General features: G+C 39.4%; 1 non-coding gene across 1 annotated transcript; it reads left to right on the top strand.

Annotated features, from left to right (window-relative positions):
- The first annotated feature begins 1,326 nt into the window (after nucleotides 1-1,326).
- LOC130983928 (small nucleolar RNA R71) lies at nucleotides 1,327-1,434 on the top strand. The gene has a single exon (XR_009087895.1). It is a non-coding gene; the product is annotated as a small nucleolar RNA R71 (small nucleolar RNA).
- Nucleotides 1,435-13,634: the final 12,200 nt, after the last annotated feature.

Consider the following 13,634-nt stretch of genomic DNA (forward strand, 5'->3'; position numbering starts at 1 on the left):
TTCAATCTTCACCAAAACATCCTCTACAAGTCCGTGAGCTTGTTTTCTTGAGTTGTCTGCCATCTCTAATGAGATTCTTGCAGCTTGCACCTCAAAGATCCCTAGTTTCTCCGTTACAGAGAGAGGCATGAGGTTTACACTTGACCCTAAGTCACACAGAGCCTTGTTGAAGGTCATGGTGCCTATGGTACAAGGTATGGAAAACTTCCCAGGGTCCTGCCTCTTTTGAGGTAGTTTCTACCTTGACAAGTCATCCAATTCTTTGGTGAGCAAAGGGGGTTCATCCTCCCAAGTCTCATTTCCAAATAACTTGTCATTTAGCTTCATGATTGCTCCAAGGTATTTAGCAACTTGCTCTTCAGTGACATACTCATCCTCTTCAGAGGAAGAATACTCATCAGAGCTCATGAAAGGCAGAAGTAAGTCCAATGGAATCTCTATGGTCTCATTTTGAGCCTTAGATTCCCATGGTTCCGCATTGGGGAACTCAGTGGAGGCTAGTGCACGCCCATTGAGGTCTTCCTCAGTGGCGTTCACTTCCTCTCCTTCCTCTCCAAATTCGGCCATGTTGATGGCCTTGCACTCTCCTTTTGGATTTTCTTCTGTATTGATTGGGAGAGTACTAGGAGGGAGTTCAGTAATTTTCTTGCTCAGCTGTCCCACTTGTGCCTCCAAATTCCTAATGGAGGACCTTGTTTCAGTCATGAAACTTTGAGTGGTTTTGATTAGATCAGAGACCATGGTTGCTAAGTCAGAGTGGTTCTGCTTAGAATTCTCTGTCTGTTGCTGAGAAGATGATGGAAAAGGCTTGCCATTGCTAAACCTGTTTCTTCCACCATTATTGTTGTTGAAACCTTGTTGAGGTCTCTGTTGATCCTTCTATGAGAAATTTGGATGATTCCTCCATGAAGAATTATAGGTGTTTCCATAGGGTTCTCCTAGGTAATTCACCTCTTCCATTGAAGGGTTCTCAGGATCATACGCTTCTTCTTCAGATGAAGCATCCTTAGTACTGCTTGGTGCATTTTGCATTCCAGACAGACTTTGAGAAATCAAATTGACTTGTTGAGTCAATATTTTATTCTGAGCCAATATGGCATTCAGAGTATCAATCTCAAGAACTCCTTTCTCCTGATTTGTCCCATTGTTCACAGGATTCGTTTCAGAAGTGTACATGAATTGGTTATTTGCAACCATTTCAATTAGCTCTTGAGCTTCTGCAGGCGTCTTCTTCAGATGAAGAGATCCTCCAGCAGAGCTATCCAAAGACATCTTGGATAGTTCAGAGAGACCATCATAGAAAATACCTATGATGCTCCATTCAGAAAGCATGTCAGAAGGACATTTTCTGATCAATTGTTTGTATCTTTCCCAAGCTTCATAGAGGGATTCTCCATCCTTCTATCTGAAGGTTTGGACTTCCACTCTAAGCTTACTCAATTTTTGAGGTGGAAAGAACTTTGCCAAGAAGGCATTGACTAGCTTTTCCCATGAGTCCAGGCTTTCTTTAGGTTGTGAGTCCAACCATGTCCTAGCTCTGTCTCTTACAGCAAAAGGGAATAGCATTAGTCTGTAGACCTCAGGGTCAACCCCATTAGTCTTGACAGTGTCACAGATTTGCAAGAATTCAGCTAAGAACTAATGAGGATCTTCCAATGGAAGTCCATGGAACTTGCAATTCTGTTGCATTAGAGAAACTAATTGAGGCTTAAGCTCAAAGTTGTTTGCTCCAATGGCAGGGATAGAGATACTTCTCCCATAGAAGTCGGGAGTAGGTGCAGTAAAGTCACCCAGCACCTTCCTTGCATTGTTGGCATTGTTGTTGTTTTCGGCTGCCATGGGTTCTTCTTGTTTAAAGATTTCTGTTAGGTCCTCTACAGAGAGTTGTGCCTTAGCTTCTCTTAGCTTTCGCTTCAAGGTCCTTTCAGGTTCAGGGTCAGCTTCAACAAGAATGCTTTTGTCTTTGTTCCTGCTCATATGAAAGAGAAGAGAACAAGAAAATGTGGAATCCTCTATGTCACAGTATAGAGATTCCTTGAGGTGTCAGAGGAACAGAATAATAGAAGAAGGAGGTAGAAGAATTCGAACTTAATCAGATAGAGTTCGAATTGTGCATTGAGAAGGAGTGGTACTCCATAAATAGAAGGATGTGAGAAGAGAGGAAAAAAATTTCGAAAATTAAGTGAGAGATTTTGAAAACATTTTGAAAAATTGGTGGATAATTTTCGAAAACTAAAAGTGGGAAAGAAATCAAGCGATTTGTGAAAAAGATTTTGAAAAAAAATATGATTGAAAACTATTTTTGAAAAAGATGTGATTGAAATGATATGATTTGAAAACAATTTTAAAAAGATTTGATTTTAGAAATTAATGACTTGCCTAACAAGAAAAGATATGATTCAAACATTAAACCTTTCTCAACAGAAAAGGCAACACACTTGAAATGTTTAATCAAATCATTAATTGTTAGCAAGTATCTTTAAAAAAGGAAAGAAATTGATTTTGAAAACATTTGATTGAAAGGATATGATTTGAAAAAGATTTGATTTTGAAAAACTTTGAAAACTTGAAAAAAATTGATTTGAAAACAAAAATCCTCCCCCTTGTGCCATCCTGGCGTTAAACGGCCAGAATCGTGCACATTCTGGCGTTTAACGCCCAATGCACTACCTTTTTGGGCGTTAAACGCCCAACCAGGCACCCTGGCTGGCGTTTAAACGCCAGTCTGTCCTTCTTCACTGGGCGTTTTGAACGCCCAGCTTTTTCTGTGTAATTCCTCTGCTGCATGTTCTGAATCTTCAGTTCCCTGTACTATTGACTTGAAAATAGAACCAAGATCAAATAATCAATGCATGCAAGACACCAAACTTAAATTTAGACACTAGACTCAAAACAAGAAACATAAAATATTTTTAGTTTTTATGATTTTGAAAAAAATTTTTTTTTTTGTATTTTTCGAAAATTAAGTGAAAAAAGAAAATAAAGGTATCAAAGTTCTTAATGAGAATTCCAGGAATCATGCAATGTTAGTCTAAAGCTTTAGTCTAAAGGAATTAGACATGAATAGCCAAGCTTCAGCAGGACATTGCATCCAAGAGCTAAATTGATGAGAATCAATCTGCTTTGGTGATGATAAGGTCATCACCTTGAAACACTAGAATTCATTCTTAAGAACTCTGAAAAATACCTAATCTAAGCAACAAGATGAACCGTCAGTTGTCCATACTCGAACAATCCCCGGCAACGGCGCCAAAAACTTGGTGCGCAAAATTGTGAACAATACTTTTCACAATTCTCATAATCCCCGGTAATGAACCCCAAAAACTTGGTGTTCAATACCATGGCATAAACACAACTTCGCACAACTAACCAGCAAGTGCACTGGGTCGTCCAAGTAATAAACCTTACGCGAGTAAGGGTCGATCCCACGGAGATTGTTGGTATGAAGCAAGCTATGGTCACCTTGTAAATCTTAGTCAGGCAGACTCAAATGGGTATAGATGATGAATAAAACATAAAGATAAAGATAGAGATACTTATGTAATTCATTGGTAGGAATTTCAGATAAGCGTATGAAGATGCTTGGTCCCTTCCGTCTCTCTGCTTTCCTACTGTCTTCATCCAATCCTTCTTACTCCTTTCCATGGCAAGCTTATGCAAGGGTTTCACCGTTGTCAGTGGCTACCTCCCATCCTCTCAGTGGAAATGTTCAACGCACCCTGCCACGACACGGCTATCCATCTGTCGGTTCTCGATCAGGCCGGAATAGAATCCATTGATTCTTTTGCGTCTGTCACTAACGCCCCGCCCTCAGGAGTTTGAAGCACGTCACAGTCATTCAATCATTGAATGCTACTCAGAATACCACAGACAAGGTTAGACCTTCCGGATTCTCTTGAATGCCGCCATCAGTTCTTGCCTATACCACGAAGACTCTGATCTCACGGAATGGCTGGCTCGTTTGTCAGGCGAGCACTCGGTTGTCAGGCGATCAACCATGCATTGTGTACCAGGAATCCAAGAGATAAACATTAGAGCCTTGTTTGCTTGCAGAACAGAAGTGGTTGTCAGGCACTCGTTCATAGGTGAGAATGATGATGAGTGTCACATAATCATCACATTCATCATGTTCTTGGGTGCAAATGAATATCTTAGAACAAGAACAAGCGGAATTGAATAGAAGAACAATAGTAATTGCATTAATACTCGAGGTACAGCAGAGCTCCACACCTTAATCTATGGTGTGTAGAAACTCCACCGTTGAAAATACATAAGAACAAGGTCTAGGCATGGCCGAATGGCCAGCCTCCCAAAGAGGGTTCAATCATAAAAACATGATCAAAAGATTCTAAGATTGAAAGATAAAAATACAATAGTAAAAGGTCCTATTTATAGAGAACTAGTAGCTTAGGAATGAGTAAATGACATAAAAATCCACTTCCGGGCCCACTTGGTGCGTGCTTGGGCTGAGCATTGAAGCATTTTCGTGTAGAGACTCTTCTTGGAGTTAAACGCCAGCTTTTGTGCCAGTTTGTGCGTTTAACTCCCACTTTGCTGCCAGTTCCGGCGTTTAACGCTGGAATTTCTGAAGGTGACTTTGAACGCCGGTTTCGGCCATCAAATCTTGGGCAAAGTATGGACTATCATATATTGCTGGAAAGCCCAGGATGTCTACTTTCCAACGCCGTTGAGAGCGCGCCAGTTGGGCTTCTGTAGCTCCAGAAAATCCACTTCGAGTGCAGGGAGGTCAGAATCCAATAGCATCTGCAGTCCTTTTCAGTCTCTGAATCAGATTTTTGCTCAGGTCCCTCAATTTCAGCCAGAAAATACCTGAAATCACAGAAAAACACACAAACTCATAGTAAAGTCCAGAAAAGTTAATTTTAACTAAAAACTAATAAAAATATACTAAAAACTAACCCAAATATACTAAAAACATACTAAAAACAATGCCAAAAAGCGTACAAATTATCCGCTCATCAGCTTCCTCCCTTCCATGCGCCATACTTCTTCTTCCCTTGGGCCACGCTTTCTTTAAGCCACGCTTCCTCTTTTTTTCTTTTCTTCACCTATAAGAAACCAAAACAACCACTCAAAGTATCTCTAAACTCATAAAGTTTATAATTCATTAAAAATCAATTAATTCTTGCTTAAACCTCATGATTTAGCATCAATTTAATGGTGGTTGCTTGATTTAAAGAAGTTGTGCATTTTCATTCCAAATTGCTTACTTAAGATACAAGAAAGTGCATAAAGGCTAATAAAACAAGTGAAATTAGCTTGAAAAATGGCTATATGATGACCCGTCATCACAACACCAAACTTAATTCTTGCTTGTCCCCAAGCAAGCATCAAAACTAAGAAAATGAAATGAACAATAAAAGAAAATATATCCTTATTAGGCATATAGCTAAACTTGACTTATGGAGTTTTTATGCAGATAATGATAACTCAATTATTGTTGCTGTTACATAACATACATTTTTCCTCAAAGGCTTACTAAACTTGCTGTTATAAGGTTTATTCTTTCTTTGCTCCCTTGCTAACTTTTCTTTTCTCATGTTGCTTATCAAGCTTATTATTCTTTGAAGGCTTGGTGTCTAATGTTGTAGTAGTAGCCTTTGGCTTTATTTTTAATCAACATCTTCCACCACAGACACATGGCTCACTACTTCTTCCTAGGATCATTGATGCCCAGCATCTCTTTGGATAACTAAATGTTCTGTATCTAAGTTGCTCTTTATTGTGGACTTTCAATTGGCCATCCCAAATCAGTTGATCTAAGTGACCGGGTTTTGAAATACCCCTCAGAATTTACTTATCCAAGCATATCCTAGTACAAGAACACCACAGGCATGTGTCCTAGGGTCCAAGCTATTGGTGTCCAGCCTTTATTCTTTTGTTTTTCTTGCCACATTGGCTTTTTCTTCTTCCTTTTCTTTCTGTTTTATTTTTTTTCTCAAGGGCTTTTTCTTTACTGATAAGAACCTTTATAACAGCAAGCTAGATCACACTTCAATTAAAATGACATTATGCAGCAATTATTTTATGAGTTATGCATTTAATCAAACACATACACCACCATTAACTTCCATTCTAACTTATGCAACATTGGATATTTACTTTCTAATTCAAACAATTCTCTTTTATTCAAGCATATGGGAAACAAAACAAAATTCAAGCTAAGTGATGAATGACAAGCATTATGCAGATCATTTCTCTAGCTACTTATTGAACAAGGAAAAGTACAAGAAAATGAAATAAAAAGGAAATAAACAGTGGAGGCATATCATGTTTCAGACATGCTTCTCCTTATTAGAAGTATGAAAGAAAAGGTATGAAAGAACTTTGCCACCTTCTAATGGTTGTGGCTGCTGCTTGATTTTCCCTTTTTCTTCTTTCTCTTCCCTAGCTTGGAATAGTCTCGGATCTCTTCACCAAGACATCTTCTATCCCAGACAGAATCTAAGAGTCCTAAGAGCCCAACTTCTTCCAATCGTTTAAATGTTACATCCTTATAGTGATGAGACCTTGCTTGTTGCTTGGCTCCAAATTCAGGGCATTGCTCAAATGACTTAATCTGTGGATTGAGTGTTGGCAAATTATGGGTCAGGTACTCCAACCTTGCTTGTATGTTTTCATCACTCTCCATTCTTTGCGCATATCTAACTTCTCCCATGGTGTGATGAATATTCTTCCATTGATACAGGTTGTGACTATATTCCCCTGCTTTAGCTTGACTAAAGTACAGCTTATCATATGATTCTTTGAATTCTTTGTATTGCTCTTTTTGTCCTTCAAGAATTTGTGCTTGAAACTCTTATTGCTGAGTCATCATTTGTTGTTGCCATCTCTCTTGCTTCTCTTCCATTTGACGCTGCCAAGCTTCTCGCTCCACTTTATCCTTCAAATATTGCTCCCTAAACTCTGGATGGGGCTCTAGATATTGCTCTTGGCGCCCTTGATTTTGCTCTTGTTAAGTCTGCATGAGTTGTTGAGATAGCTCTTCAATTGCTCTGTGTAGCTGGCTCATGTCTATGGCACCATGAGCTTTCTCTTGTTCTCCCTCTCTTTGAGATCTTCTTTGTCTGGGAGCTACTACTCCCTCTTGATCATCTTCTTCATTCAACCCTTCCATGCTCCTCTTGGTGATTCCTTTCCCTTTTTTCACTTTTTCTGTGTCCTCATCCTCAAAGATTACTCCAGCTTTATCGCACAGTCTGAGAATTGTACTTGGATGCCCAAGACCGCTTGATTTGCTTGTGCTGTTGGCCATCTCTTGAATACTATCGGATATGAGTTGTGCGAGGTTGATTTCACCTCCATGTAGGATGTAGTATGTCAAGAGTGCTCGTTTGATTGTGACCCAAGAAGCATTTCCAGTAGAAAGGATAGATCTCCTTACTATTTCATACCATCCCTTGGCCACAGGAGTGAGGTTTATTCTCTTCAAGTGGCTTGGGATACCTTTTGAATCTCTTTCCCAGTCTGTGTCTTCCATACATAACCCTTGCAAGATCTCATCAGGATTGTTTTCCATTTGAAATCTGGTCTCATAACTAGGCTCTGCATAAGTTATGGTTCTCAACTTCAGGGCCCTTGTGATGGCTGCTGGACTGAAATTCACTTCAACTCCTCTGACATAACTTGTATAGGGGACACTGTCTTTGTTCTCTTTTACAGCATTTGCATAGAATTCCCTGATTATGACTGCACTGATGTCAACAAGAGGAGCACATAAAAGTTTCCACCTTCTTTCTTTAGTGATTTGCCTCATGATGGGGTATTCCCCGTCCCTCAACTCAAGGCCTTTCTCATAGATGACATTCTTTGTCTTCATAAACCTATGATATCTCCCTTCATGGAATTGGGACCTAAATTTTCTTGCATCATATGATGGAGGCTCGGTCACCATTGGTTCTTTTCCCGGCCTCCTTTTTGAACTTGAGGAGGCCATTAGATTTGAGGTGAGAAGAAGGGAAAAGTGGGAGTAGAGAAAAATGTGTTGTGTTTGGAATGATGCTCGGTTTTGTTGTGTAAGATAGGGGAATTGTTGGCTTTAGTTTTGGGAGTAGAGGAGATTATGGCTTATAGGTGAAGGTAGCTTGAATGAATTGTGTAAACCATTTAGTGCTAACGGCTATTTATAGTTAAACTCTTCAAGCTTTCTAACAAAACCATAATGAATGAGGAAGGAGTTCGTTGGTGTTCATGAAGCGTTGAGATTGAGTTGTTCATACAAAAGGTTCATGGATTGAACAGTCTGCATGCATTGTTGAGGCTTTAACGAGGATTCTCTTCTCATTGGTTGCATGCATTTAGGTGTTCGATGATGCATGCATGCAAATTCTGCTTCCCAAGGAGCACGCTCTTCTAGGCACATGTGACCACTCCTCACTTAGCTTGTCCTAGCCGTGGCCCCTCCTTGTTTTTGTCTCAATCTCTTTCTCCTGAATAAACCAAAACAGCTAGCCTTAGGATATGAATGTATACGTTGGTAAGTGAATTGCAATAAAGAAAAAATGTTTTTGTTTCTTTTTTATAAATGATCAATTGTGTCCCTTAATTAGAATTGTAAAAGGTTGGTGAACACCAAACTTATCTCTTACTGAGAAGATGGCTTAGCAATGCAGTAAATTCTTCACAATTGATATATATATATATATATATATATATATATATATATATATATAAATTTTTTTTATATTTCAAAAAAAATGATGATGCATGATCCCTCTCTGTATGATTTTGATTCCATGAATGGGAAATGATCTTCTGAACATTGTTATACATGCAGACACCAAACTTAGTGTTTGGTCATATGCTTCATCAAAAAGGACTATGCGTATGTTCTAAGAATAACCTTTTTTTTTTGAAAAATAAACTTGGGTGTGCCTTAAGGCACAGCAAACTTAGAAGTCTGACATGTGCTTCAAAACAATGTATGAATTCATATGAACGTTCAAAATCATGCTCAGGTAATCATAACTTATTGAATAAAAGAAAGGATAGGAATCTTAAATGATGGGTTGCCTCCCATGAAGCGCTCTTTTATTGTCACTAGCTTGACATTGAACTCCCTTTAAGGTGGTTGATGCTGGTGATGTCTCAACTTGTCTCCTCTCACTGTAAGCTTTCTCTGTGTGCCTTGATGCTCAATTTCAATATGCTCAAGAGAGAATACTTGGTTGACAGTGTAATGATCTTCTGTTCCCAGCTGTTGATATACTAATTGTACTTTGTCACCTTTGGAAATTTTTTTTCTTCCACCCTTTGTAAGCCTTCTTCCTGTTTTTCTTCTTTTTCTTCCTTGTTGATCTGTCTCCTTTGACAGTGACTTGAGTTGTGATTCCTCCCTTTTTGTTTATCATCCCGGCCTCTTTTTGAATTTCTTCCCCTCCTTGTACCTGCTCACTCTTCTGTTCTACTGTGTTGTTGGTTACTTGCCTTGGAAGACATTCACTTGTCTTGCTTGTTTCTTTATTACTTTGTGATTCTGGAAACACTTTCAAGGTGATGCTCTCTTCATGCATCCTGAGAGTTAGCTCTCCCTGCTCTATGTCTACAATGGCTCTAGCAGTGGCCAAAAATGGTCGACCAAGTATTATGGAGTCATTCTCATTCTCTGCTGAATCTAGGATCACAAAGTCTGCCGGAAAGATGAACTTGTCAATCTTAACTAAAAGGTTCTCAATCAACCCTTTAGGATATACCACTGATTGATCCACCAATTACAAGGACATCTGTATTGGTTTCACCTCTCCTATGCCAAGCTTTTTCACTAAGGAAGATGGAATTAGATTTATACTTGCTCCTAAGTCACACATCCCCTTGTTGATGAATAGGCTTCCAATAGTGCAAGGTAGGAAGAAACCTCCAGGATCTTCAAGCTTGGGAGGGAGCCCTTTTTTGATTAGTGCACTGCATTCTTCACTAAGCATTACAGTCTCCTTCTCATTCCAACTTCTTTTCTTGTTAATGAGCTCCTTTAAGAATTTGGCATATAGAGGCATTTGCTCCAATGCCTCAGCCAAAGGTATGTTGATTTCCAGCTTCTTGAAAGTCTCAAGAAATTTGTGAAAATGTTGATCCTTTACTTCTTTTTGGAATCTCTGTGGATAGGGTAGTGGAGATGTAAGACTATTTTCCACTTGCTTCTGTTTTAGATTTGGTTCTTCCATGTTCTGCTTTCCTTTCTTTAAGTTCTTTGGTTGGTTGTTTTCTTCTGTAAGCTTTTCTGGGACATTCTTGCTTGTTATGTCCTTGTTGTCAGCTCCATCTTTTTCTGTTGGCTCTTTGTCATCCTCCATAAGTTTCTTGGTTGCTCCTTGGTTGCCATCCATCAATGTTTTTCCACTCCTTAATTGCACGACTTTGCATTCTTCTTTTGGATTAGGAATGGTGTCACTTGGTAGTGAGCTTGAAGGTCTCTCAATAGAAATCTGCTTGGAGATTTGTCCAATCTGCCTTTCTAGGTTCTTCATGGAAGCTTCTTGGTTCTTTGTTGTCAGTTCGTGGTTCTTCATCATCTTCTCCATGAGCATCTCTAGATTAGTAATCCTCTGAGATTCTTGTGAAATTGGTTGGTTTTGGGGTGTTGTTGGATGATGGTAGGTGTTTTGGTTAGTTGGTTGGTTATTGGGTGGGTAATGGTTTGAGTTGGGGTAAGTGTTTTGTGGTTTTCTGTATGTGTTTTGGTTAGTGTTTGGCTGGTTGTTGTGGTTTGTGTTTTTCCAATTGTTTTGATTTGAGTTTCTTTGCCATGGTTGCTGAGTTTGATTGTGGTTGTCTCCCCATCTGAGGTTGGGATGGTTCTTCCAAGATGGATTGTAGGTATCACCATAGACTTCATTTGTTCCGGGATTTTGGTTGTGCATGTATTGGACTTGCTCTTGCTATTGCTCCTCTTGAGTTTCTTCATTTTGCACCCATGTGGTTGATGGTTGGCTTGTGGCACTCACTGATGCTACTTGCAGGCCATCAATTCTTTTGGCCATTTGCTCAAATTGTTGCTGAATTTGCTGCTGCATCATTTTGTTTTGAGCTACGATTGAATCCACTCCTTCCAACTCCATTACTCCTCTCCTTTGTGATGGTTGACGTTGCCTTTGGTGAGCAAAGAAATATTGGTTGTTAGCCACCATATTGGTGTGCGAAATTGTGATCACTACTTTTCACAACTCAAATAATCCCTAGTAATGGCCCCAAGAACTTGGTGCTCAATAGCATGGCATAAACACAACTTCACACAACTTCGCACAACTAACCAGCAAGTGTACTGGGTCGTCCAAGTAATAAACCTTATGCGAGTAAGGGTCGATCCCACAGAGATTGTTGGTATGAAGCAAGCTATGGTCACCTTGTAAATCTTAGTCAGGCAGACTCAAATGGGTATAGATGATGAATAAAACTTAAAGATAAAGATAGAGATACTTATGCAATTCATTGGTGAGAACTTCAGATAAGCGAATGGAGATGCTTTGTCCCTTCCGTCTCTCTGCTTTCCTACTGTCTTCATCCAATCCTTCTTACTCTTTTCCATGGCAAGCTATATGCAAGGGTTTCACCGTTGTCAGTGGCTACCTCCTATCCTCTCAGTGGAAATGTTCAACGCACCCTGTCACGGCACGGCTATCCAGCTGTCGGTTCTCGATCATGTCGGAATAGAATCCAGTGATTCTTTTGCGTCTCTCACTAACGCCCCACAATCGCGAGTTTGAAGCTCATCACAGTCATTCAATCATTGAATCCTACTCAGAATACTACAGACAAGGTTTAGACCTTCCGGATTCTCTAGAATGCCGCCATCAATTCTAGCTTATACCACGAAGACTCTGATCTCACGAAATGGCTGGCTCGGTTGTCAGACAAGCGCTCGGTTGTCAGGCGATCAACCATGCATCGTGTATCAGGAATCCAAGAGATATTCACCCAATCTAAGGTAGAACGGAGGTGGTTGTCAGTCACACGTTCATAGGTGAGAATGATGATGAGTGTCACGGATCATCACATTCATCAAGTTGAAGAACAAGTGATATCTTGGAACAAGAACAAGCTGAATTGAATAGAAGAACAATAGTAATTGCATTAATACTCGAGGTACAGCAGAGCTCCACACCTTAATCTATGGTGTGTAGAAACTCCACCGTTGAAAATACATAAGAACAAGGTCTAGGCATGGCCATGAGGCCAGCCCCATGATCTAAGATAGCATAAGACTAAAGATAGCTACCAAGATGTCAAATACAATAGTATAAGGTCCTGTTTATAGGGAACTAGTAGCTTAAGAATTACAAAGATGAGTAAATGACATAAAAATCCACTTCTGGGCCCACTTGGTGTGTGCTTGGGCTGAGCAATGAAGCATTTTCGTGTAGAGACTCTTCTTGGAGTTAAACGCCAGCTTTTGTGCCAGTTTGGGCGTTTAACTCCCACTTTGGTGCCAGTTCCGGCGTTTAACGCTCGGAATTCTGAAGGTGACTTTGAACGCCAGTTTGGGCCATCAAATCTTGTGCAAAGTATGGACTATCATATACTGCTGGAAAGCCCAGGATGTCTACTTTCCAACGCCGTTAAGAGCGTGCCAATTGGGCTTCTGTAGCTCCAGAAAATCTACTTCGAGTGCAGGGAGGTCAGAATCCAACAGCATCTGCAGTCCTTTTCAGCCTCTGAATCAGATTTTTGCTCAGGTCCCTCAATTTCAGCCAGAAAATACCTGAAATCACAGAAAAACACAGAAACTCATAGTAAAGTCCAGAAAAGTGAATTTTAACTAAAAACTAATAAAAATATACTAAAAACTAACTAAATCCTACTAGAAACATACTAAAAACAATGCCAAAAAGCGTACAAATTATCCGCTCATCACAACACCAAACTTAAATTGTTGCTTGTCCCCAAGCAATTGAAAATCAAATAAGATAAAAAGAAGAGAATATGCAATGAATTCCAAAAACATCTATGAAGATCAGTATTAATTAGATGAGCGGGGCTTTTAGCTTTTTGCCTCTGAACAGTTTTGGCATCTCACTCTATCCTTTGAAATTCAGAATGATTGGCTTCTTTAGGAACTCAGAATCCAGATAGTGTTATTGATTCTCCCAGTTAAGTATGATGATTCTTGAACACAGCTACTTTATGAGTCTTGGCCGTGGCCCAAAGCACTCTGTTTTCCAGTATTACCACCGGATACATACATGCCACAGACACATAATTGGGTGAACCTTTTCAGATTGTGACTCAGCTTTGCTAAAGTCCCCAATTAGAGGTGTCCAGGGTTCTTAAGCACACTCTTTTTGCCTTGGATCACAACTTTATTTCTATCTTTTTCTTTCTTTTTCTCTTTTTCCCATATTTTTTTCGTTTTTTTTTGTATTCACTACTTTTTCTTGCTTCAAGAATCATTTTTATGATTTTTCAGATCCTCAGTAACATGTCTCCTTTTTCATCATTCTTTCAAGAGCCAACAACTTTAACATTCATGAACCACAAATTCAAAAGACATATGCACTGTTTAAGCATACATTCAGAAGACAAAAGTATTGCCACCACATCAAAATAATTAATCTGTTATAAAATCTGAAATTCATGCAATTCTTCTCTTTTTCAATTAAGAACCTTTTTCATTTAAGAAA

The sequence above is a fragment of the Arachis stenosperma genome, chromosome 5, assembly GCF_014773155.1.
Source record: "Arachis stenosperma cultivar V10309 chromosome 5, arast.V10309.gnm1.PFL2, whole genome shotgun sequence".
NCBI lineage: Eukaryota > Viridiplantae > Streptophyta > Magnoliopsida > Fabales > Fabaceae > Arachis > Arachis stenosperma.